The sequence below is a fragment of the Bos indicus genome, chromosome 4 (genome assembly GCF_029378745.1).
Source record: "Bos indicus isolate NIAB-ARS_2022 breed Sahiwal x Tharparkar chromosome 4, NIAB-ARS_B.indTharparkar_mat_pri_1.0, whole genome shotgun sequence".
Lineage (NCBI taxonomy): Eukaryota > Metazoa > Chordata > Mammalia > Artiodactyla > Bovidae > Bos > Bos indicus.
In genome coordinates, this window is record NC_091763.1 from 119,853,597 (window position 1) to 119,878,555 (window position 24,959).

At 50.3% G+C, this 24,959-nt stretch overlaps 2 long non-coding RNA genes across 2 annotated transcripts; both read left to right on the forward strand.

Moving 5' to 3' along the window:
• Positions 1-10,546, forward strand: LOC139182824 (uncharacterized). The gene is made up of 2 exons (XR_011566397.1): positions 1-189; positions 8,027-10,546. It is a non-coding gene; the product is annotated as an uncharacterized lncRNA (long non-coding RNA).
• A 2,540-nt stretch (positions 10,547-13,086) lies between these two features.
• Positions 13,087-16,132, forward strand: LOC109558167 (uncharacterized). The gene is made up of 3 exons (XR_002180618.2): positions 13,087-13,398; positions 14,752-14,955; positions 15,622-16,132. It is a non-coding gene; the product is annotated as an uncharacterized lncRNA (long non-coding RNA).
• The last annotated feature ends 8,827 nt before the right edge of the window (positions 16,133-24,959 follow it).

Consider the following 24,959-nt stretch of genomic DNA (forward strand, 5'->3'; position numbering starts at 1 on the left):
GTCTGCAAGTCACTGAAAGTTTAGAGAAGTTCCTTGTGAAGTACTGTAGAGATGGTAGGGTAAGGGAATTAGAGAAAGAAGGTTTGGAGAAAGAACAAGACTGGTGCTTTACAGGAGCAAATCACTTTTAATGAGGCGAGAAGCGGCAGCAGGCAGATTAGTGAACTGCTGCACTGACCCAAGGAAAGAGTAAGTACATACAGGCATGTATGTGGAAAGCTATTGTCTTAAGGGGGCCTGTTCTTCTCCAAGGTTGTTCGGAGTAGTTATCTTTTAAATGACTGGGGCAAGGAATTCCGGAGATTGGCCAGAGTCTGGGACTGGCTGGGAGCTGGGCGTAATCAGCCTTAGTGTCCGTTCTTTTCTTTGGGTGAGAGAGTTCTTTGTTTTCTATAGAATGACGTATTTGTAAATACCGTGGATGCTGTGGGCTCTTGACAGGTGCTGGTGGAAGGAACGTGGAAGGGCCTGACATGGAAGTGGGTCAGAGCCTGGAGGCTTGAGGTGCAGGCCTGGGGGGCTGGAGCCCGGGGTTCTGGGCCTGACCCGGGTCCAAGAGGGGTGGCTGGGGCTCTGACTGCTGGGGAGCTTGACTGAGGTCTGGTGCACGGTGTGGGGAGCGTGGGGACTCAGCATCAACACCGGACTCTCTCAGCAAGAAAAGCATTTATTATATAACCAGGCTTCTCTACGGAGCTTTTTTCCCTTTCATTCGAGCAGCACCGCTGTGAACTTAAGTGCCTCCCTTTGATTTCCCACCTCCTTTGTCTTCAAACTGGAGCAGCATCTGTCTTTCACGCCATTGTTCTGGCAGGTGAGGCTCAGATTTGTCTCGTCCAGCCCCGGCAAGGGTGGCACCTGTCCGCCTTTTGTTTGGAATCACGCTCTTGGATTTATTAGGTGCCAGTTGACATCTTCAAATTGTAGAGTCTGCTCAGCTGGGAGTGTTCTACATCTTTTCTTATGATGCTCAGTTAAATTATGTCTTTTTAACTAACTGGCTCAGGGCCAGAGGGCCCAAGGCAGATGGGGGCTCCTGTGGCCGAACTGAGAAGATGCCCCAGAACCCCATGGACGCGGAAGCGCCATGCCAACCCCTCACTCCTCCCGGGCCAGGGCCTCCTGATGCCCCCACCCTGGCCCCTCCAAGCCCCCTGACTCTGAAGTGAGAGATGGAGACTGAGGAGGGACCGGGGTCCCAGGGCGTGGCTCCCTCACTGAGCCGGTGGAGAGGCGGGGTCCCAGGGCGTGGCTCCCTCACTGAGCTGCTGGAGAAGGGGGGTCTCAGGGCGTGGCTCCCTCACTGACACGTGGACTCCAGGCGGTATCGCTGCTGCTATCTGGTCCCGGGCTAGGTCTGCTTCCCTGACCCCGCTCCTTCCTGCCTGCCCCAAACCAGGTGACATTGTGGTCCTGAGCCCGTCATGCGCACAACATAAAATCACCACCTTGACCAGTTTCAAAGGCACAGCTCAGTGGCATTCAGCACACTGGTGGGCAACCCTTTACACCTTCTCTCCAGAACTCTCTCACCGGCCCAAACAGAAACTCTGCCCCCATCCAACACTAGCTCCCTCCCCTCCCCCAGCCTCCTTCTGTCTCTGTGTGTCTGGCTCCTCTAGGGACCTCACGTGAACAGAAGCACACAGGGGCTGTCTCTTTGTGTCTGGCTTATCTCAGTGAGCACAGCGTCCTCCAGCTTCATCTGTGCTGTGGCGGGTGTCAGGACCTGCTCCCGCTACAGGCCAGATGATACTCCGCCGCGTGCCCAGGTCATGTTTTGCTGACCCGTCATCTGCTGTGGACATTGGCGGTGCTTCTCGCGTTTTAGCTGCGATGAGTGATGCATGATGCTGCTATGAACAGGAGTGTATCAATATCTCTTTGAGATCCTGCTTTTAATATCTGGGTAACTTTACATTTAATTTTAGAGAAACCAGCATACCATGTCCTGTAGCAGGGTGCACCATTTTACAATCCCAACAGCAGTGCACCAGGGTTGCAGCCTTTTCACATCCTCCCAACACTTGTTGTTTTCTGTCTTTTCCTGGACAAGGGTCACCCTAATGATGTGAGGTGGTATCTCACTGTGGTTTAGATTTGTGTTGCTCTAGTGACCAATGCTGAGACTCTTCGCGTGTGCCCATTGGCTGTCTGTTTACCTTACTTGGAGAAATGTCTACTCAAGTCCTTTGCTGTTTTTGAATTGTAGCTTAGCTGGTAATGAATCTGCCTGCAATGCAGGAGACCCTGGATCGACTCCTGGGTTGGGAACATCTCCTGGAGAAGGACATGGCAACCCACTCCAGAATTCTTACCTGGAGAATCCTATGGACAGAGGAACCTGGTGGGCCCCAGTCCATGGGGTCACAAAGAGTCGGACACGACTGAGTGACTAAGTGCACAGTGCACATTTTTGAATTTGGTTGTTGAGTTGCAGGAGTACATTACATATGCCTGAAGTCTTATTTTTATGGTTCAATGTGTCTCTCTGGTTCTCGACACTAAATAACCAGATGCTGCTGTTTCTGGTATGGTCACAGCAAGGGTAAAGCCTGTCCACCCTTGATGGCTTAACCAACACTTTGAGGTTCATTAACCTGAATTCATCTTTTACAATGACACAGCATTTATAACAGAACACTGTAAAACTGGTTTCAGTGTTTTTGGGGCCAGGCATCACCATGGAGAAACACGTGCATGCATCGTGGGGACCCTTGAACATACCAAAGCACATTGTGAAGGGCCGACCCCAGGCGAGGGCAGGATAGTGCCTTGGATGGCAACACAGCATGGTCTAGTTGATAATCTGGGAGATTATCAGGAGAACCCCACAGCGATAAAGACAAATGATTTTCATCAAAGTGGCGGCCGTTCAGTGAAGACTTAGGACCCACTGGCAAAGGGTCAGCATGTGGCTTCGCTCTCAGGACAAAGGGCTGACGAGGCTGGAGGGCAGCCAGAAGGGCAGGCCGCCCCAGGTGCACGGGAAGACCAGGTTCCAGTGCGCTGAGTTCTGGCCCCTCCCCTGGGTCCCACAGCGTGGGGAGCGAAGGATGTGCTTTTCCCAGGCCCTGTGGGGGCCTTCCCTACACAGCAACCCCTGCCCCCCACCTCAGCCCCCAGGACCAACTCGGGGGTCTCAGATCACACTGTGCAGAATTTTTCTGACAGGGCTGCTGGATGCCAAACACCAGAAAGAACAATTGTGTTTACTTCCAATTACCTCTTACATGCTCATTTGGACATCATCCAGGGATGGCGCCAGAAGTGTTTGCAAGTTCAGATGGAAACCGTGAGGGGGAGTGTTTGGCTAGGACCTTCCTTCCAGGGTCCTGATCGTGCTTCTAAGAGAAAGGGCATCAAAGTGGGAAGCTGATGAGCCCAAGGGGTGAGCCAGCAGCTGTGCAGCTGCCCTAGATTAGGCTACTTTCTGCTCCCAAAGTTCCACACCAGGACACTGATGGCTTTCTTGTTTACAATAATGGAAAGCTGTGAAGAATCTGAGAGTCTGCATACTAAGGACTGAGTAAAATAAATTCTCCTGGGATCCTCCTGGGGCACGAGGCAGGCGCTGCGACCTATCCTGTAGACTCTTCAAGGATGAGGGTCTTTTCGTTTGTCTGTTTACTGACACATCTGGAGAGATGCTCAGTATGTATCACAGATGATGGCGATGTCTCTGCATGGAGAATCGTGTTGAGTACCCAAAGCCTGAAGCTGCAAAGATAAAAGGGATCGACATGCGTGGGGGAGGGAGCGGCAACCAGTGCCCCTCCTGTTGCAGCTCCTCGGCCTCAATCCCTGAATTGTCACATCACCCTCCTGGAATCGCGGGCTGAGAAGGGGCCCCAGAGGCTGGCACCCCTGGAGGGAGCTCGCTTCCTCTCTCAAGCTTTTCACACCAGCTTCTGTGCCCCGGGACACATGACTGACCCAAGCCCATTCAACTGTAGGGGTCAGATGGCCAGGTCTTCCCACGGATCCAGGGGGAGGAAAAATACACAGTGTCCAGATTTGCTAACATGGTCTCCACACCCCAGAGCCCCCCGAGCCCAGGAAGAGGCTCACTGCCCAGCATCTTCTTTGCTGTATTTTCCTCTGTGTGGCAGCTCTGACAACACTTTTAACTCTGTCTCATCAAGGTGCTGACACTGGAGCTAGAAACTGTGAACACACAGTGTTCAGCCCCAAACAGAAGACAGGCTTGTGCAGAAAAGTGGGCAGGGCCGGCCTCACCTGGAGCGGCTCCCGGGTCCCGGGCAGGAGGTGGGCCCCCTCACTTCCCTGCTGGCAGCCCCTCTCCCAGGACATCCTGCGCCCCCATGCATCACGTCAGTGCTTGGACTGCATGTCCTCCGAAGCAGTCTCTGGGCTTGAACGACTCAGGACGTAAGTCCACACGGATTCCCAGGCAGCTGCAATCTCCACGTGCTCCCTAGTTAAACATGAATGCTGTGAATTTAACTGTGTTCATAATGAACATGCAATTAGAAAAGTTCTTAAAGCATTTGGGGACCCACTGCTCAAAATTTCATGCTCTGGTACAATCAGCTTTCCCTCCGAGAGATGTAAAGCAGGTTATTCAGAGTTTAGGGCCACATTTTACATTTTTTAATTTGCCACTCAATGGCTTCAGCTGTTTCAGAAAGTACATCTTGATATTTATTCAACAAGTATCTATTGAGTTTAGTGGCATCATTTCTCAAGAAGAAATATAATTGTACTTGAGCAATGGTCTTTGTTAAGTGGTTCAACTAAGTATAAACATAGAAGAAGGCAGGTCAAAACTGTTTGACTGCTAGTAATACTTTGAGAAATTATTTGGATAGTGATTGGGGAAAGCTGCCTTTGGTATAAAAGGCAGCTTAGAGATATAATTAGTTGACTTTCATAGAGGAAAGGAACAGGAGGATTATTTTATCCACCATCCATCCATCATCCATTCATCCACCATCCACCTATCTTTCCTTCCATCCATCCGTCCACCATGCATCCAATCTCTTCCAGTCCCTTTTTATTATGACTGATTCAAGGCGCTCATCCACTTCCTTCTGCCCTAGCCACCCATTAGGGAGAGATTTCCTAGAAGCTTATAAAATCCATCTTTCCTTCTCTCCAAAGGTGGAAATATTTTTATGTCTCCAAGGAGACCCTAAGCCTCAAGATTCTCCAGGAGACTCATCTACTGGCATTCTACGTTTTTGACCCTAACCCTCCACGGTCGAGCCTAACCGTCTTTTAGACACCATCCCTTATAAACCTTGGTCTATGAGTCACTCTGTGCCACGCATGAAGATTCAGCTGGATAAAAGAAAACCTCTGCCAAGCGTTCATCAGTATCCACTGAAAGCAGAGGCTGTTGAAGCAATCTAGCGTGTAACTGAAGAATGTGTTAAACGCGGTTGATTGTTCCGCGGAAAGGCCCCTGCAGTAACTCCATGCTCCCTCTTTGGAAACCACTTGGAAGAAGTTGGAGGTCCGTCCAAGACTTAAGAGCCATTAGCAACATCACTGCACCCTGACACCCAGTTGGGCCGAATGCCCCTCCCCTCTTTGAGCCGCAACCCTGAGGGCCCACCCTTTACTGTGGTCGACGCTGTAGTGTTTTCTTCAGCACCCCTGCTGGCCTGAGAGTCAAAACGTGTTTGCCTGCATCTGGGAAATCAACAGTTCACATGGACTGGTATGCCTCGGGGCCACACTGAAAGCCCAGTGTTTTTAAGCAGAATTTTAAGATCGAAGTCACCTTCCCTCCAAATTCTTCCCCTTTGCAGCATGTGGACAATATTCCCCACCCTCCTTTGGCAGAAGCACTCTTGGAGGATAGCCTCCATTTTCTCTGAGAACTTGCAGAAAGGGGACATGAAGTGTCAAAGAGAAAAACTCCAGTTTTGTAAACCTAAAATTAGATGTTCAGGCCAGTTAATTACTGAACATGGCTGCTATTGGATCCACATAAAACTGAGTGTCTCCTAACATTTCCTCACCCCAAAGCAAAGAGCCAACTGAGAGGCTCTCAGGATGGCCAGGGTTCTGTGGAGACTGGACCCAGATTTTTCTGCCATGGCCCAGCTCTGTACTCCCTCCTGAAGGCTGATCAGACCTAACCTAGTATTTGGACAAAAGAAACTCAAGAAGCTTCAGCCCTGATTGAAGGCTGTCTTCCTCATCCCCCTGCCTTCAGTCACTCTGGTTCTAAACTACCCTTTTCCTTCTGTTCCTGAAAGAGAAGGCGGTGCCTGTGGTACTGACTCAGTGCCTTACAGCCGACGACCAGACCTGGGAACCAGACCCCTCCTCCTTGGTGAGGCACTGTGGCCGCTGCCCAGTGATCAGGACACAGAGGGGCTGTTTTCCGCCCTGTCCCGGAGCTTCATTCTCTGCACACTGAGCACCTCTCCCCAGCACCCCGACCTCCCGTTTGGGCCTTCTAACAGGGCTTCTTCCTGCTCTGACACCCTGCGTCCTGCCAGCCTCCTCCCCTTACCAGCTGATGAAGTCCTCTGGACTGTAATGCTGACTGACCAACTCCTAACCCTTGGCATGATCTGTGGGATTCCCCTCCCAAAACACTGATCTGATCTGGTTTACTGATGGATCCTGTGTGAGAGCACCAAGTCCTGAGTCCTAGACCACAGGGAGTGGGGTGGACCCTCGCTGAAGATGAGTCTGGGCTTTACTGAATGCACTGAGCCCGCTGTCACCAGAAGCCGCTTCTGCTCAGCAGGTAGAGTTTCTCGCGTTATCTGGAGCCTACGTAATGGAAAAGGAGAAAGCCATTAATATAAACACTGGCAGGAGATATAATTTTTGGCGTTGCTCATGATTTTGTCATGCTTTGGAAGGGTTTTTAGCATTTTCAGGACAGAAAATCAAACAGTTGTTAAGTGCTGAGACCCTCAGATGCCACGCAACTGTATAGATCCTTGGCAACAATGAAAAGTGCTGGACATTCAGCAGCAGACAAGGAGGGAAGTGGAAGGAGCCATTTGGCTGATGCGGCAGCTCAGGCAGCAGCCCTCCAGAAGCCCAAAGTGACGCTAGAGGGACCCTGCCTACCGGGAAGTCAGAGTCTGAGCTAATTGCTAAGGTGTTAGAAGCACAGCGACTCTCTGTTCAGAGAGATCTAAAAAGTTGTATCACACAAGGTTGTGTACATGACTCTAAGAGAAACCTTTGGTTAGGACCAAATGGTAGGCTTGTCCTCTCTGAACTGAACATGAATTCATATCCAACTTATCCTTGAATATGAATCTGCCTGCAATGCGGGAGACCTGGGTTTGATCTCTGGATCAGGAAGATCCCCTGGAGAAGGGAATGGACCCCACTCCAGTATTCTTACCTGGAGAATCCCATGGACAGAGGAACCTGGTGGGCTACAGTCCACGGGGTTGCAAAGCGTCGGGCACGACTGAGCGACTAACACTTTCACTTCCACTTTCATCCTTGGGTATACACTTGGTCAGACTCATGGGACAAGTTAATTCAATGGGGAAAACCATATTGTAAAAAACCGTCTCCTAAAATGGCTCAACTTATTCCTAAGTCGTCCAGTTTGTCCTAAACATAGCCCAGGAAAGACAACCCGTCCATACTCCCATGAGTCATTTTCCCTCACCCCGGGGCGGTTGTTGCCCTCTCAGGGATATGAATATGTGTTGGTAGTGACTTGTGTCTCTCTCATCAGGGAAGACTTGCTTGTCACAGAACCTCGACCATGGCAGTAGGTAAAGCTGAAAAAATTATTCCCACTTGGGGAAAATCCTTTGACTCCTAGTGAGGGTGACAGAAGTTGGGAATGCAGACAGTGACAGCCGCTCCCATTTTACTGGCAAGTAACCCAATCCATTTGTAAAATTTGGCTGGTTTTACAGGACTTCTGTTGTGCCTTCATCCCCAGGCGTCAGGATTGGTGGAATGTACTAATGGAGCCGTAAAGATCCAGTAACTAAATTTGCCACATCTTTTAGGCTGCCTTGGCCTAGAGCCTTTAACCTGAGATCTACTCTCTTTGGGAAAACAGGCTGTCACCATTCAAAATCCTGACTGGCAGGCCCGTCAGGTCTGATGAACGCTTCTGTGACCCTGCTCTATTAAAGCATCTACACCTGCTGTCAGGAGCTTACCAGGACCTGGAAAGCAGACGCAAGAGCAGCCTTCCCACAGTGCCGCCCTGGGAGATGAAGACATGCAATATGATGATGCTCTCCAACCTGGAGGCTGTGTCCACTGGAAACGACACCTTCACAAAGACGCCCTCCAACCTCGTTGGGACCATTGTTGTCGTCCAGTTGCTAAGTCGTGTTCAACTCTTTGAGACCTCATAGACTGCAGCACACCAGGCTCCCCTGTCCTTCACCAGCTCCTGGAGTTTGCTCAAATTCATGTCCATGGAGTCATCTCATCCTCTGTCGTCCCCTTCTCCTCCTGCCCTCAATCTTTCCCAACATCAGGGTCTTTTCCAGAGAGTCAGCTCTTTGCATCAGGTGGCAGGAGTATTGTAACTTCAGCTTCAGTATCAGTCCTTCCAATGAATATTCATGGTTGATTTCCTTTACGTATTTCTTTTTTTTTTTTCCTTTACGTATTTCTAACTAACCTCTGTACTGCTAAACTTAAAGACATCATCGTGTGGATTCATTTTTCTCATTTAAAGAAGATACTGCCTCCTATTTGGACTTCACAACCATTTGGAGACTTGAAACCAAAATTAACCAGACAAAAGCTAGGAAAATGAAACAGACAACATCCGTTGTGGACAACTGTCCCAAGATTAAGGGCCAGGCCTGTACAACCTTACTTTTTATTTGCTTTTTTCCACCTTTCAATGCTTTTTCTTTTATGATGACAATCATATGCTAATTAAAAAAAATAAATCAAATTGCTGAATTTGTAGACGTCTGCCCTGCTCCAGTACTTCTGGGCTACCTTGATGTATGTATACCCCCATTATAGGGATCTGACTAGTTAGGTTAGGAGACTTTATTTTAGAGGGGAATTACAGTAGAACTCCCTATTTCCTTTGTCCGTGGGATTCTCCAGGCAAGAATATGGAGTGTGTAGCCACTCCCTCCTCCAGGGGATCTTCCCAGCCCAGGGATCAAACCCAGGTCTCCTGCATTGGAGGCAGATTCTTTACCACATGAGCTAACAGTGAAGCTCCTCTAGCAATAGCAGATATCACTAATTGGAACCCACATGAACAGCCCATCAACCAAACCTTAAATGACACCACACACTATTTTTTTTTTTCTCTTCTTCTTAGTGCTACCAAGGTCCAATCTCAGGAAAGAGCAAGACCAGAACTTAAAAATTTCACCTCCCATCTTTTAGGGGATGCCATACCCGAACTATCAGCTTCTGGTTGAAGCTGAAACTCCAATCCACTAGGGTATGGTTATCTAAACACCAAGACTCATGTCTGTTGGAGGCAGCATAACCATATGAAAAAGAAGTCACCAACTGATATCAACCTGACATCTCAGATAGGCAAAACGTGATTCTTGAATTGCAACTGCTGCTTTAAAGGCTGGTTTGGAACAGATTGGGACAGATGACCTAGTGTTTATTGGGCAACCCCAAATGGAACCCAACGGCTTTGTAGAACTAACTTCTGGGCTCGACTCCCTCCTGAGTAGACAGGATGTTATTCCTTATGATTCCTCCGAATTCAAGGGCATATTCACACAACTCTCAACATGGCCACTGCAAATTACTGCGTGTTGAAAGTAAGACTGTTAGGTCAGTCTTCCGTGTGATCATTGTGATCATAGCTGCAAAAATGGCAGCTATTTTTTGCTCCTTCACTAAGACTATGACAAACCTAGATAGCATGTTAAAAAACAGTGACATCACTTTGCCAACAAAGGTTAATATAGTCAAAGCTATGGTTTTCCCAGGAGTCATGTATGGATGTGAGAGTTGGACCATAAAGAAGGTTGAGTGCCAAAAAACTGAAGCTTTTGAACTGTGATGTTGGGGAACACTCTTGAGAGTCCCTTGGACTGCAAGGAGATCAAACCAGTCCATCCTAAAGGAGATCAGTCCTGGGTGTTCACTGGAAGGACTGATGGTGAAGCTGAAACTCCAATACTTTGGCCATCTGATGTGAAGAACTGACTCAATGGAAAAAAACCCTGATGCTGGGAAAGATTGAAGGCAGGAGGAGAATGGGGTGACAGATGATGTGATGGTTGGATGGCATCACCGACTCGATGAACATGAGTTTGAGTAAACTCTGGGAGATAGTGAAGGAAAGGGAAGCCTGGCGTGCCACAGTCCATGGGTCACAGAGACTCAAACTTGACTGAGTGGCCCAACAACAAGCACAAGCTTAGAGTAACTCATGCTTCCTCAAGGACAACTACTTCCTGACTCACATCAATCACAATTATTGGCGGGCAACTTTTAATGACTTTCTGGATTTTTGCTTTTATAAGCTCCTGATTTTCTCTTCCCCAGAACTCTCACTTGGGTTTACCTGTATCTGTGTCTCTTGAAGGGCAATTCATAAGACTCCAAATAAACTCTTTTCTTATTTGCAGTGTCATATATTACTTTTTGGTTGATGCACCACACTAGTGCAGAGGAAATCTAACAGCTGTGAGCTTGTCATGTTTCTATTAAAAGGGAGGTTAGAAGAATGTGGCAGTTGCCCCTTCTGAGCATCATGGCCCTCCTTATCCTTCGGATCCACACTTCACTGTGATTCTTCTTGTTAGTAGCTCTCTTGGCATTACAAAGGGAGTACTAGGGTAGAGGTCAGATGCCTTGAACTTTGACCCAGGGCTTCCCTGGTGGCTCAGGCAGTAAAAAATCTGCCTCCAATGTGGGACATCTAAGTCTGATCACTGGGTTGGGAAGATACCCTGGAGAAGGGAATGGCAACCCACTCCAGTATTCTTCCCTGGAGAATCCCATGGACAGAAGAGCCTGGCTACCATCCATGGGGTCGCAAAGAGTTGGACTTAACTGAGCGACTAATACTTTCTGCCGAAATGCAGGATGTCGCTTTTGACAGGTTGCTTAACCTTCCTGGTCAGTCTCTATGCTGTAAAAAGAGAGGTAGAACAGATGTGCTGGTTTCAAACTGCTTTTTGAGCTTCTCTATTAGGACGGGCTGGGAACAGGCCAAGTCTGTGGTTTGTTGGCCAACGGATTTGCCACCCCTCCATCAACCAGAACCAACAAATCCATTTATAAATTGGAATCCTTTGTTCCATCTTATTTGAACAAAATGTTCTGCCAGCTTGAAAACCATTAAGGAGGTCATTAAGGACCATACAGCTCTGCCTCTGATTTAAAACTCACTGTCCTTCCAGTTATTGGTGTTTCTTCTTCCCAGTTTTGGCTGCTCAGCTTCTGGACTTTTTTTTTTTTTTTTTTTAGCTTTTTATGGGTCTCCTAAGAGGACAGGCAGGTAAGGCCAGTGTCAGGAAGGATAGCATAAGCAGTCCTCCAATGACCACGGTCAGACACTGGAAAGAAGGAAGAGGGTGAAATCGTTGGCAACATTGAAGGCTTTGGGACCTGGCCAGACACCTGCAGTGTGATGCCCCTGCAGCCCCTCCCTCAGGGGGCCCCACCCGGCTCCCGTGCAGAGGACAGTTTGTCTGAAGGGCTCTTGCCTCACACTGTCTCCCATCCCCCCTGCTCTGCCAACTTGCTTCAGACTCACACAGCTGATCTCCATGGCTCATGGTGCACAGGTGTGCTGCGGAGAAGGTGGGTGGCCCAGGTTCCCATGGAGCAGCAACCCCAGCACATGGGCCAGAGCAGTGGGGCACTCACATGTGGGCGCTTACAGGTGGGCACTTACAGGTGGGTGCTCACAGGTGGCCCAAAGCTTTGGACAGGGGTGGGCAAACTGTGATGCAAACACAGGGATGGGATGAGGGCTGCAGAAAGAGCAGCTCGGGCCCACATGGAGTTTTCTGAGGAATGGGGGTGGGGTTGGTTATCGGCCAGGCTGGTGGATGGGAGGTGGGTGGGCTGGCATTTCAGAGTCAGGGAGCCAAGGAGAGGCATGTGGCTATAAAAATAAAGGTGGCTGTTGGTGAATTTCTTGATTTATTTTTTTAACTAGGCAAGTCTTGAAGTGTGGAAAACTAGACATTTGTTTCCTGTATCGTAAGAGTAGGAATCCAGTTTTGGAAAGATCTGTATCATCTAGGAAAAGCAAAAGATCCAGGTCTTCAGCATGAAGTTCCCACACAATATTACAGTCTATCCAGCACAGTTTCTTCCACATAAATTGTCCCTTGCAGTTCAGTTCAGTTCAGTCGCTCAGTCGTGTCCAACTCTTTGTGAACCCATGAATCACAGCACGCCAGGCCTCCCTGTCCATCAACAACTCCCAGAGTTCACTCAGACTCATGTCCATCAAGTCGGTGATGCCATCCAGCCATCTCATCCTCTGTCATCCCCTTCTCCTCCTGCCCCCAATCCCTCCCAGCATCAGAGTCTCTTCCAATGAGTCAACTCTTCACATGAGGTGGCCAAAGTACTGGAGTTTCAGCTTCAGCATCAGTTCTTCCAATGAACACCCAGGACTGATCTCCTTTAGGATGGACTGGTTGGATCTCCTTGCAGTCCAAGGGAGTCTCAAGAGTCTTCTCCAACACCACAGTTCAAAAGCATCAATTTTTCAGTGCTCAGCTTTCTTCACAGTCCAACTCTCATATCCATACATGACCACTGGAAAAACCATAGCCTTAACTAGATGGGCCTTTGTTGGCAGAGTAATATCTCTGCTTTTCAATATGCTATCTAGGTTGGTCACAACTTTCCTTCCAAGGAGTAAGGGTCTTTTAATTTCATGGCTGCAATCACCATCTGCAGTGATTTTGGAGCTCAAAAAAATAAAATCTGACACTGTTTCCACTGTTTCCCCATCTATTTCCCATGAAGTGATGGGACCAGATGCCATGATCTTCGTTTTCTGAATGTTGAGCTTTAAGCCAACTTTTTCACTCTCCTCTTTCACTTTCATCAAGAGGCTTTTTAGTTCCTCTTCACTTTCTGCCATAAGGGTGGTGTCATCTGCATATCTGAGGTTATTGATATTTCTCCCAGCAATCTTGATTCCAGCTTGTGCTTCTTCCAGCCCAGCGTTTCTCATGATGTACTCTGCATAGAAGTTAAATAAGCAGGGTGACAATATACAGCCTTGACGTACTCCTTTTCCTATTTCCAGAACCAGTCTGTTGTTCCATGTCCAGTTCTAACTGTTGCTTCCTGACCTCCATATAGGTTTCTCAAGAGGCAGGTCAGGTAGTCTGGTGATGAAATTCCAGTTGTGCTATTTCAAATCCTGAAAGATGATGCTGTGAAAGTGCTGCACTCAATATGCCAGCAAATTTGGAAAACTCACCAGTGGCCACAGGACTGGAAAAGGTCAGTTTTCATTCCAATCCCAAAGAAAGGCAATGCCAAAGAATGCTCAAACTACTGCACAATTGCACTCATCTCACACACTAGTAAAGTAATGTCCCTCACAAGTAGGCTTAATTGGAAAACCACCTTTCTTTAGTGTCTTCAAAAGTGAAAAATATTTGTATTTTCATGTGGTGGAAGAACCTGCAGATTTGGAAGAGGAATCCTGAAATCAGGTGGTTTTGGGGCCCAGCCTGCACCAGGCTCCAAGGAGGAGTGAGTGCCCGAGAGTCCAGGACATTGGCGCCCTGGCCAAGGGTCTGCCTGAGCCTCGCACTCCCGACCACAGCCCTGCAGCGGGCGATGGGAGTCTGCTTCTGCTCCTGACGCCCTTCCCCAGATGCCCTCGGTCCGCCCCTCCACAGCCCTTCACCGCTGTCTCCTGATGCTAAGAGCCACGGGGCAGTGCTCAAGCTTGAAAGGATGGAGACTCTCGTTTCAGGGTCCCGTCCAAAACTGCTGCAATGATATTGCAGGGCTTTCTGCTTTGCTTGTATGTGATTAGACTCTTTGATAGGTAGAGCCTGTTAGCTGCTTGGTCTTTGCAAACCAGGAAAACTCAGAAAATGTCAAGTCTCTAAATGTCGGTGGGTAAAGTGTCATAAGTGTGATATGTCAGGATATTTGCTACTTTATTTGAAAGTTTAGGCTTCATAGGAAAACAATAAAGAAGTCCCCCAAAGCCAAAAATGCTTTTCAGAAGGTGCCAGTTACTACTTAAAAATATCAAACCAAAAAAAAAAAAAAAAAAAAAAATCAAACCGATATTGCAGAAGTAACTCATGACACATCCAGAACCAAATATTTCCTAGCCAAGAAGGTGACCCCTGGAAGCCTTCCTGGGGAGAGATGAAGGGCAGCTTTTATTCCACTGACTGTACGGTTTGGCTCTGGTCTAATGTGGATGTCATCCCACTTAATTACAGAGCAAGCCCAAATCCTCACTCTTACAGAAAGGCTGCTAGAAAGTTCTGTCTGATCATCAGTCTTCTGATTGTTATATGCATTAATAATTCACTAACTGGGGCAGACAATCACAGTTTTCTTTAAAGGACTTTTCTTTAAAAATCCATTTTCCAGAAATTACTTTTCTCTTTGACTGAGGTCTAAGTTTTCACAAAACGAATTCAAGGTTAGCCCTTAAACACTGTTAGTTCTTAAAAACTGTGCCCAACACGTGGGAGCTCAGTACATATCAAATGAATAAGAGCCTCAGTCTCCATGATTTGCATGGACACTTGCTTGCAGTTTCTGTATCTTCTTTGCCTTCCCTGCAAGACAGTGATCTTGCCGAGGTGGGTATGGTCTCTCCAGATGCTCAGCACTCCCGGGTCCTGATGGACGTCTGACGACTTGATAAAGAGCACCTTTCTGGTGGGGCTGGACTGGTGGAGAGGAGCCCAGGTGTCTTCAGACACAGAGCAATGTGCACAGAGAGGAATCGACAGAGCGGAACCTGGAGCCCGAAGGAAAGAGTATTTGGAGTCGGTGATGGATCAGGAGCAGCTGCCCTGGGAGGTGAGCTTGGACTGAAAAGCAAGGAGATGAGGGGGGCTGTGGCACTTGCTCTGCCCTGTGAAATAATCTGCACCTTTAAAGGCACTTCCAGCCACTACCCACAGTCATAGTTTCAACAGAGGACTCCTTTACTGTCAGACGGTTCCAGTGAAAACCGAGGCTGCTGCCTGGGAACAGCCCTCAGGGGGTGCCAGGACATGGAGTGTTTCTCACACAGTGAAGCACCACTGTTACCACCACTCATGAGAGTCTAGATCAGAATAGAGCAAAAAATCTGTTGCTGCAATTTGTGAAGCAGCACACTTCTGTTACTTTTGGTTTTGTGTAGAAAATCAGATGGAGCCTCAGCCTGATTCTAGGGGCACACACAGTGATAGATGTAGAGTTAAGCTAAGCTAAGTCACTTCAGGCTCCCCCGTCCCTGGGATTCTCCAGGCAAGAACACTGGGGTGGGTTGTAATTTCCTTCTCCAGTGCATGAAAGTGAAAATGAAAGTGAAGTCCCTCAGTCGTGTCTGACTCCTAGCAACCCCATAGACTGCAGCCTACCCGGCTCCTACGTCAATGGGATTTTCCAGGCAAGAGTACTGGAGTGGGGTGCCATTGCCTTCTCCAAATAGATGTAGAAAGTTTGCAATTAACCCAATTTCTGCTCTGACTACTACAGGACCAGTTACTCTGGGGCTGACCATGGTCAAGTTTTACCCCCTGAACAAAGTTACTGCTCATAGACCCCAGATGTCGAAGGAGCTCACCGCCCAACGTTGATGTCACAAAGAGATTTACTCTGGAACTTGTTGAAATTGCTTTTTTTTTTTTTTTAAACAAACTTTCTTTTATTTCAAAGACAAACTTCTGCCTTGACCTGTTTCTGTGTTCATCATTTCCACATTATACAGAATCCAAAATCACAAGGGTTATGTGCCATATGAACTTAAAGGAATTAGAAGGAATTTACCTCACCATAATAAAGGTTAGGTATGACACGCCAACAGCTAACATCATACTCAGTGATGACAACCAAAAGCTCTGTCTCTAAGAACAAGAGCAGAACAAGACTGTGCCCGTGCTGGGCAACCAGGCAAGAGAAAGAAACAAAAAGCACCCATATTGGAAGGGAAAAAGCAAAACGATCTGTTTGCAGGTGACATGATTTATGTGTAGAAGACCCCAAAGGTTGCATAAAAAAAACTACTAGATTTAATAAATGAATTCAGTAAAGTTTCAGGATACAAAAATCAGTCGCATTTCTATACACTAACATGAATCATTCAAAAAGGAAATTGATCAAATTATCTCATTTACATAGGATCAAAGATTATAAAATGTTTAGGAGTTAACAAAGGAGATGAAAGTCATTTCTGAAAACTACAAAACATTAGAAAAAGAAATTAGAGGAGGTAAAAATGCATGGAAAGATACCACATGGTTGAGGCTTGGAAGACTTAGTATTACAATGTTCAGAGCCAATGTTTATCCCCATCAAAATCCCAATGGTAGTCTTTACAGAAATAGAGAATAGCTAAAAATTAAAGTTAATGAGGACCCAGAAAGAAGAGCCAAAGCAATCTTGATAAAGAACAAAGTTGGAGGCATTACAGTTCCTGATATCAGAATATATCACAAGGTATGTTAAGGCACAGGAGTCTAATCAAAGGAGCTCATGACCTGCATGGATGGTGACCCTTTGTGGAAGGAAACCCACCATCCTCAAGCGTACATCACCCGAGCGACAAATCTTCCTAACGCTTGACTCAGGACCTGCTAATCTTGTGGATTTCCAAGACTTTACATGTGCTGGGGTCCAGCCCTGGTGGATCCAGGGAATTCGAAGGGGAGACGGCTTCGGTGATCAGGATACGATAGGATTAAAGATATAAAGAGTGATCAAATGAGGATAGCTCAGTGAGAAGATTCAGCAGAGAAAAGAGGCTGAATAACTTGGTTTACGTGGAAAGCTAATAAAATTCCAAGGCAAGGAATTTACGTCACCTACATAGGCCGCAGGCGTCCTCCCGTTCTCCTGAAAGAGAGGAGACACTAAGCCCTCCCCGGTCAAATCTTAGAAGCCCAGTCACAATTAGTAGGCTTGACGAGCCTCCACGCTCCAGATGGAATTCAGCCAGAAGGTGAGAGAAAGAACGACATGGGGAGACCAAGCTTTGGTGAACAAGGCCCGCATTTTTTTTTCCAAAGTAGTTTTTATACCTTAAGTTGTGCATAGAGGATAATGGGGGAAGGGGTAGAGTCATGCAAGGACAGCAGTCCTTGATCCCTATCGAAGCCAGGCTTTCAAACTTATCATATACAAACGTTTAGGTGATTTACATCATCTTCTGGCCAGGAGGCCTGTTAAAATTTTATGACCCTTTCTTCAGAAAACTTATTTTTCTCTAAAGGTGATTATTCTAAAGTCAGGCGCCACCCTCCGAAAGCATTAGATAAAGTTGCATTCCTATGGGGCAAAGGTGTGGTGGGCTATAACAAGAAAAAGAATTAACTCAAGGGTCCAAGGTTACAAACAGTAAAGCTACTGCTTACACCAATTATATTAATCAATACACTCCCAGGGACACAGTAGGTAAGGGATGTGGAAACTTAGCAGCAAACATTGGCCCAACAAGTGAAAAACCCTTCACCAATACAATTAATTTCTAATTAATCTTTTAACTGCTCAAAGGAATCCGTATTTAGACAGTTTAGAACATCTCATGCCTCTCACGGTTGGGAGGCTGTGAACAATCACATGTGGCCAGAAGAACTTATTCAGGCAGGCTAGAGGACTTCCAAAGGAGTTTGTAGGTTGAAACACTCTTGTCACGCCCAGGAACTTTATCAACTGAAGCTGTAAGTTAACTCTTTTTCAGAGAGAGGTGGTGGGGAACAGCCCCCCGTAAAGTCAGAGGTGTAGGTGAGAGCACAAAGCAGTAAAGTAGGCAGACTCTGGTTTTGGGGGTAGATGCTCAAGAATTTCCAGGGGGACTCCTGAGGCTCGATCCTGCCTTTGCGTATGCCGAGCCTCCTTCTTCATGACCTTTGCCACGGGCAGAGTTCCTCACGCTGGCTCCCGGCATACATGTTTGCCGCGGTTACAGCCTCTGGAAGGCTTGAAGGACCGAGCACACCCTGGCCTCCTTTGTCGCTCAGCCAGCACTTCAGGGAAAGAGAGGAGGGCACTTTGCTCTCTGGCCCACCCGCAGTTAGGTGCTGGATGAGCCACACTCGTCTTCACAAGCGGCTGACGCGGCCATGGGCCTGCCCGGCAGTCCACATGGCTCCTCTCTGGGCACCTGCTCCTAGATGGTGTGGTGCTCCCTGCCCTTGCTCTGGGCTCCTCCAGGCACGTGTCCTGGGGGGGTCGGGATCAGAATCCACCACATGTCCTTATGTCATCATCTACTGTAGGCCTGCGTGTTCCGGAACAAAGGAATCCCCGGGACCACTGGGTGGAGAGGGGAAAGCAGACTCCTGGATCAGCAGCAGGTGATCAGGTCCGTGTCCAGGGATGGTCTCACTTAGGGAGGAGGGAAGTCCAGGAGGTCAGTGACCTTTGCCTGCACGCTGGGGAAGCAGCTCTTAGCAATGGAGACTATGCTACTTGGAACACTCTGCCCTTCCTGGCAGCTCAGAAAGCAGTCCATGAGATACAGGGCCAACACAGGGCCTCTCTCTGCTGGTTGATTACGCTAATTAAAGTCCTCCCAGCTTTGGGCCAGAGCTTCTACTTCCTCAGTCTGCCTTTGATTTCTGGACTCTTGACCGAGGACTGTGTCCCTCTGTGTGGCCCCAAGAGGTGTGAGTTGGTTTCTTTGGTCCACATTTGATGGCCTTTTTCACTCCAAATATGCTCCAGTGGTTTCCAGCAGCTGAGAAGAGTGTGGCTTGCCACAGTCTCCCCCGAGCTCCTGTCTCATCTCATGTCCATGATGGGGTGACCTGTCCACGTCCTGTCTGGGGTGTGCAGGGCAGACCCACTGACCTGGGTATTTGTCCAACGTTTGTGCCCAGGAGCTGTTGCTTCTTCTCTGGGACAGAGACAGTATTATAGCAGAATTCTCCAGTCCTGATGAGCAGAAATGTCTTCAACAGAGAGTCCTTTATTTTTAAAATTTTATGTCTTTTGTCATGTTAATGACAAAAGATGGTCATGCTCAAGGTTTTGAGTCCTTACTGGCCAGAACTTTGAGCCTCTGATGCCACCCGGGCACTACTCCTCTTCACGGTCCCGACGTCTGGGCCAGGGGGCCGGGCCTCCCACGTAGGCCTCCTGGACTGGTCTCTGGGCGGGGTGCCGCAAGATAAGACGTGGCTGGTGGTCTCCATGCACGAGGGCCCTCTTGAACGTTTTGTGCTCGGACAACAGCCCACGTGCAGACATGTAGTACACAAGATCTGAGATGTCGCTTTGCTTCGTTTCAAAGCAGAGATGAGCCTTAGGCTTTTTGTTGTAGGAGCCGCCAACAGGAGTTGACTGAAATACGTGTAAACAATGCTGTTGGTCTGTTCAAGCCTTTGCCCCAGACTTGGACTAAAAACTCAGCAGGTCAGGTTGACAGCAGCCATGCATCCATGATTCTTTCAGTCAGCAGCCGGTGAAAGTGGGGCATGTGTGTCTGCGCAGTAACAGACAGCGCTGCCAAGTCCTCCAGAGTTTACCGTTTTCGGGGGGTGGGGTGGTGGTGTGTGGGGGTGGGGGTCCTCTGGGGAGGGCGAGGCCCTCTGGAGTTCCACTGGTCCTGAGGCTCTGAGGCCAGACTCCTGCATGGCCAGCAGGGTCTCCTAAGAGTGAGTGTCTCTGCTGGCTGACCAAGCCATCTCGGGACCTTAGGTTTTGTTCTATAGAGTATGTCTTGAGAAGGTTCCACTTCAAATTTCTTCACCCAGAGAAGGTGTTAGGGAAGCTGACATCACACTCTCTCTGCCTGGGGACTAGGCGGAGAGGAGAGCTGGCCCCCTGGCTCCTGGTGTCCTGAAGAGCCAGGGGACACGCACCCTGTCCGATGTCCCTCGGGGCTCAGGTGATCCTTAACAGGCCCCTACCTGTGCGCGAGGGACCCCGTCACAGAAGGCTGCTCTGGGCCCTGTGCAGACCCAGGCCCCAGAGCCAGCCTGCTGTCCTCCTCCCCTCCCCCGGTTTGCTCCTGTGTGTCTGGCTCCTGGTCCACGGCAGCTCGGACGTTTGGCTCTCGACACAACGCCACCTGCAAAGTTAGGCAACTCCCTTCAGTGCGCTCTCGTTGCCCTGTCTGTGCAGGGCAGAAAAGGACTTGATTTTTAACATGACTCTGTATTTCAGATACTCTTACGTGTTCCAGGTTGACTGAGTAGGTGGGAAGGTGAAGGAATCCCATTTCACAGGTTGTAAACTGAGTCCGATTTGATGATTTGCTCAGGGTCAGGGCCACAGCTCTGGCTTTAGGGGCCAAACTTCCCAACCAAGCAACAGGGCCTCAGGTTCTGAAGGAAAAGTATTTTTGTGCTCTTTGTTTATTGAAAAAAGTTCACTGTGTTTGTAGACAATCTCATGTGGTCATGGCTTTCACAAGCTGCTTTATGAAGACACCCGAGGTGTTTGGTGTTAGCCCAGGATTTTCTCTGTCCTGCTGAGGAGTCCACACAGTGAGGTTGTATCTGTGGTTCCTGTTCCTGAAGAGGGAGACTAGCTAGTGTCCAGGTGGCTGGGATGGAACCACCAGCAGATCTTTCTGGGAAGGTGCTGAGTCAGCCTACTAGTGAAGGCTCTTTGGGAGGCCAGCCCCTCCCTCTTCTGGGGATGCTCATGGTACCAGCTTCTCCCCCTCCCTGCCCCTCTTTCAAAGGGGGACCCAGCCACATACACATGAGGTTAGTCCAGCCTTTCAGCTACTGAGGGGTGCTGTTCACATCTGCGCCTTTCTCTGGGCGTTTTCGAGGTGGGAGCTCCAGTTTGCCTTCCTCACCTGCCCTCTTCCCTGCTACTCTGTGCCCCGCTCCCCCTTCCCTCCCCCCGCCCACCCCCCCAGCCCCTGTAATGGAGACCCAGAGCTTGGCTGAGTGAGCTGTCTGTAAGGATACTGTCCTTTCATTTAGCTGGGCCTTCCTGCATTCCGTTCCCCAGCAGGCCCTCTTTGTGTAGAAAATGCCATAACATCCTGTAAGATTAACCACAAATTAGCCACGACAGTGAACTGGCAAAGCTGTCTGCATGACGTCTCACTCTACAGGAAGAGCCTCTTGCAGCAGCTGAAGTATTTGGGGGCCTGATTTTGGTTTCATTTGAAACGACGCTGTATTCACAACTTGCTGGCCCAAAATGTGTCATACTTCCTTGTGCTGAGTGAAGAGCTGCCTTTTGATTTAATTATAGAAGTGTGCATCTTGGAAAATTCAGCTCAGTTCTGTTCAGTCACTTAGTGTCTGACTCTTTGCGACCCCATAGACTGCAGCACACCAGGATTTCCTGTCCATTACCAACTTCCGGAGCTTGCTCAAACTCAAGTCCATCGAGTCTGTGATGCCATCCAACCATCTCCTCCTCTGTCTAGAAAATTAGGAGGACCATTCATCCCAAATTCCTGCCCTGCGGGAACTGACAAGCAGGCCAGCGAGGCACCTGCCGTGGGCTGACCCAGAGAATCAGGCACGATGCCTTGGACGCCAGCTCCCGGGACCCAGGGCTGTGGGTAGCCAGCCAGGCCGGAGCACCCAGGTCTCCTGACTCCCAGCTTTGCAGCCTTGTGCTGTGGCTTTCGCTGGCAGAGGGGCCAGACCTCCCTGATGGCTCTCAGGTGGCCAGCCTCAGCTTTCAGCTGCCCTTTGCTAGGTTTCTACCAAGACACTGGGTGATGATCATCCATCTAGTCAAGGACTGAGGCACACTTTTGAGAAGTGATCACACCGATTCTGTCAGTAATGAAAAGAGCAACCCAACATCTGATGCAGCAGGAATTCTCGGCTCATTGGCCAGCTCCTCCTCTAAGCCTGGACTCAGCTTGGGGGGACTGGCCTCCCTGATGTGAGCCCTGGGCAGGAGGTCCGTAGCCCCTGAGGGGCCAGGACAGCCCAGGTTGACAGGGGGACCAGCTGGAGTAATTCTGGTCTGGCAGAGTTTACCAAGACTCAGGCCATGGAAGCTTCTGGTTACTAAGACCCTAGAAAGGGCAGGACCTCTGTGGGACTGGCCCACGCAGGGTCCAGGCCCCCCTCTCCCCCAGGAAGGGGTGCCATGAGGGTGGGGGTGGCCAGTGCACCCTGGGTTGGGGAGCAATACAGGCAGACATGGCCCAGTCTCTGGTCCCAGACTCTCCTTGGCCGCTAACAACTTAGCTTAGAAAAGGAGGGTTTATCATATGAAGAGAGGTCCAGGAGAGGTGGCTGCTGACTCTTAAAATCATCCCCCTGGAGAGCCAGCCCCTGTGAGAAACCTGTGCACTGGTGAACCAGAAGGACTGTATTGACTTGTTGATTTGTGCTCTGCAGCTGTGACTGGAGGTTTCATGCATTTCTTGTCTTGATTCTAGCCAGACCTGCCCTGTGATACATCTGCCAAGGGCAAGACCACCTTCACCAGCCTGGGGCAGGGGCGTCTCTCTGCGTGACCAGGACCTCCCAGCTCCCCTCGCTCCTGGAGTGTGGCCGATCCCGCCACTGTGTGGGGCTGTCCACACAGCAGTGACTCAGGAGCAGCCACAGCCCTGCAGAAGTGGGACGTCCCCGCCACACGCGAGCACTGTGGACCCATGCACCCGGGGGAGCTGGAGCTGGATGTGTGAGGGGGCCCCGCATTCATGATTAACTGGGTCTGGATGATTTGAACGTGATGTATAAACCTCAGGCTGGAGCTTGCTAATCTGAAAATCAGCACCACAAAATCCTGGGAAAACCCTCAAACGGGATTTGAATGGAATAGAAACTGGTCACTTCTGAGGGCCTGCTCTCCTCAGACTCGGAGAGAGGAGGATGGAAGGAAGTGGCAGCGGCTGGGGGCGTTGGGCAGACCCGCCGACCCCTAGACCAGAGCCGACTCTGTGCCCGGCCTCGGACTTCAGACGCGTCCCAACACCGGCTCCGCCAGCACTGAGTGGACCCATCCCCGCGTTGGCGGCAGAGTTGTGTGGGGACTGCAGGTGTGCATGCGGCCAGCCCGCGGACCCTCCGCACTGCGGGCCCGTCTCCGGCTGCCTTAGAGCTTGGGGACATTCTGATGCCTCCACTGGACCCAGACCAGCGAAGGGAGAGGGGCGGGCCTGGCCTCACACTGAGAAGCCCCACCACGGAAGCCCGTCTGCAGCAGCTGGGCTGCCAGGTTCGGACCAAGTGTCTGCTGCTGTGTCCTGGAGGCCAGACTGCTGGGGAAGCGGGTGAGGACGCTCAGCTGCCCATGATGGACGGGCCCTCCGGGCGCTGGTTGTGCACACTGCAGGAGAGCCCTGTCCAGCAGAGAGGAGCTGCTGGAGCTCCAGCGGAAGTCTCTGTGCCCCTTGTCGGCCCAGTGCCTGGGGGCAGAGTGGGGCGCTGTCCAGGAGCTGGGGTGAGGGGGCGTCTCTGGGGGGGCAGAGTGGGGCGCTGTCCAGGAGCTGGGGTGAGGGGCTGTGTCTGGGGGCAGAGTGGGGCACTGTCCAGGAGCTGGGGTGGGGGGCTGTGTCTGGGGGCAGACTGGGGTGCTGTCCAGGAGCTGGGGTGAGGGGCTGTGTCTGGGGGCAGAGTGGGGCTCTGTCTAGGAGCTGGGGTGGGGGGATGTGTCTGGGGGACAGAGTGGGGCACTGTCCAGGAGCTGGGGTGAGGGGGCGTCTCTGGGGGGCGGAGTGGGGTGCTGTCCAGGAGCTGGGGTGAGGGGCTGTGTCTGGGGGCAGAGTGGGGCTCTGTCCAGGAGCTGGGGTGAGGGGCTGTCTCTGGGGGACGGAGTGGGGTGCTGTCCAGGAGCTGGGGTGGGGGGCTGTGTCTGGGGGCAGAGTGGGGCACTGTCCAGGAGCTGGGGTGAGGGGGCGTCTCTAGGGGGTGGAGTGGAATGCTGTCCAGGACCTGGGGTAGGGGGCTGTGTCTGGAGGCAGACTGGGGTGCTGTCCAGGAGCTGGGGTGGGGGGCTGGGTCTGGGGGCAGAGGGGGATGCTGTCCAGGAGCTGGGGTGAAGGGCTGTGTCTGGAGGTCCATCCCATCAGGCACACAGGTCAGCTGCTGGACGTCACTCTTCTGTCAGGCTGCTGCCCCTCCATGGGTTTCCAGACGTCCTCCCCAGGTAAACATCCCGCACTCACCCTTTGTCTGGGGGTGTGCCCGGGGGGGACCCAAACTGAAACAAGCGTGGTCCGAGCCTGGGTCCAAACAGGCTCCCGTGGTGGGAGAACAAGGTCCCACTGCCCACAGACCTCACTGTCCTAGAAACGCCTGCCTGGGGAGAAGGAGAACCTGCAAGTCACTGAGCGTCAATACCTTCCTTGAGGGACAGACGCTGTGTGAGAGCAACAGCTGGCCTCTGGGAGGTCGCTCTCCCAGAACCCCTGGGGCCCCGGCAGACCCCCACCTCAAGGCCCCTGAGACCTTTGTGCTGCTGCTCTGCCTTCACGGTGCACCCGCAAACCCTCCCTGACTCCCTGGACGTTTTAGACGTGGGCATCGGTCCAGAGCACGGACGCTGACAAGGCCCCAGAGGAGACCGGAATTGCTGGGGTGCCCAGGGGGCAGCTGGAGCTGCTGGGCATCAGACAGAGCCAGAAACACAGGGCCGGGCACTGAGAGCTGATGGTGAATGGTGTCAGATGCTCGATCTCCAAAGACAGCTTGATCACTCAAGAGCTTTTGTGTAGCAGTTTTATTAACGTGAGAAAGGGTCAGAGAAAGCCTCTGACACAGACATCAGAAGGGGGATGGAGACTGCCCCCCTTGCTAGTTTTAACAAGGGAGGTATATACTCTTCCAGTTAGCTGCTACAGTACATCAAAAGAATGTCTCAGGGCAGTAAAGGTCCTACCGGACCCACTTCCACAATTTACAGTTTGAGACAACAAGATTGGAACTAACAATAGAAAG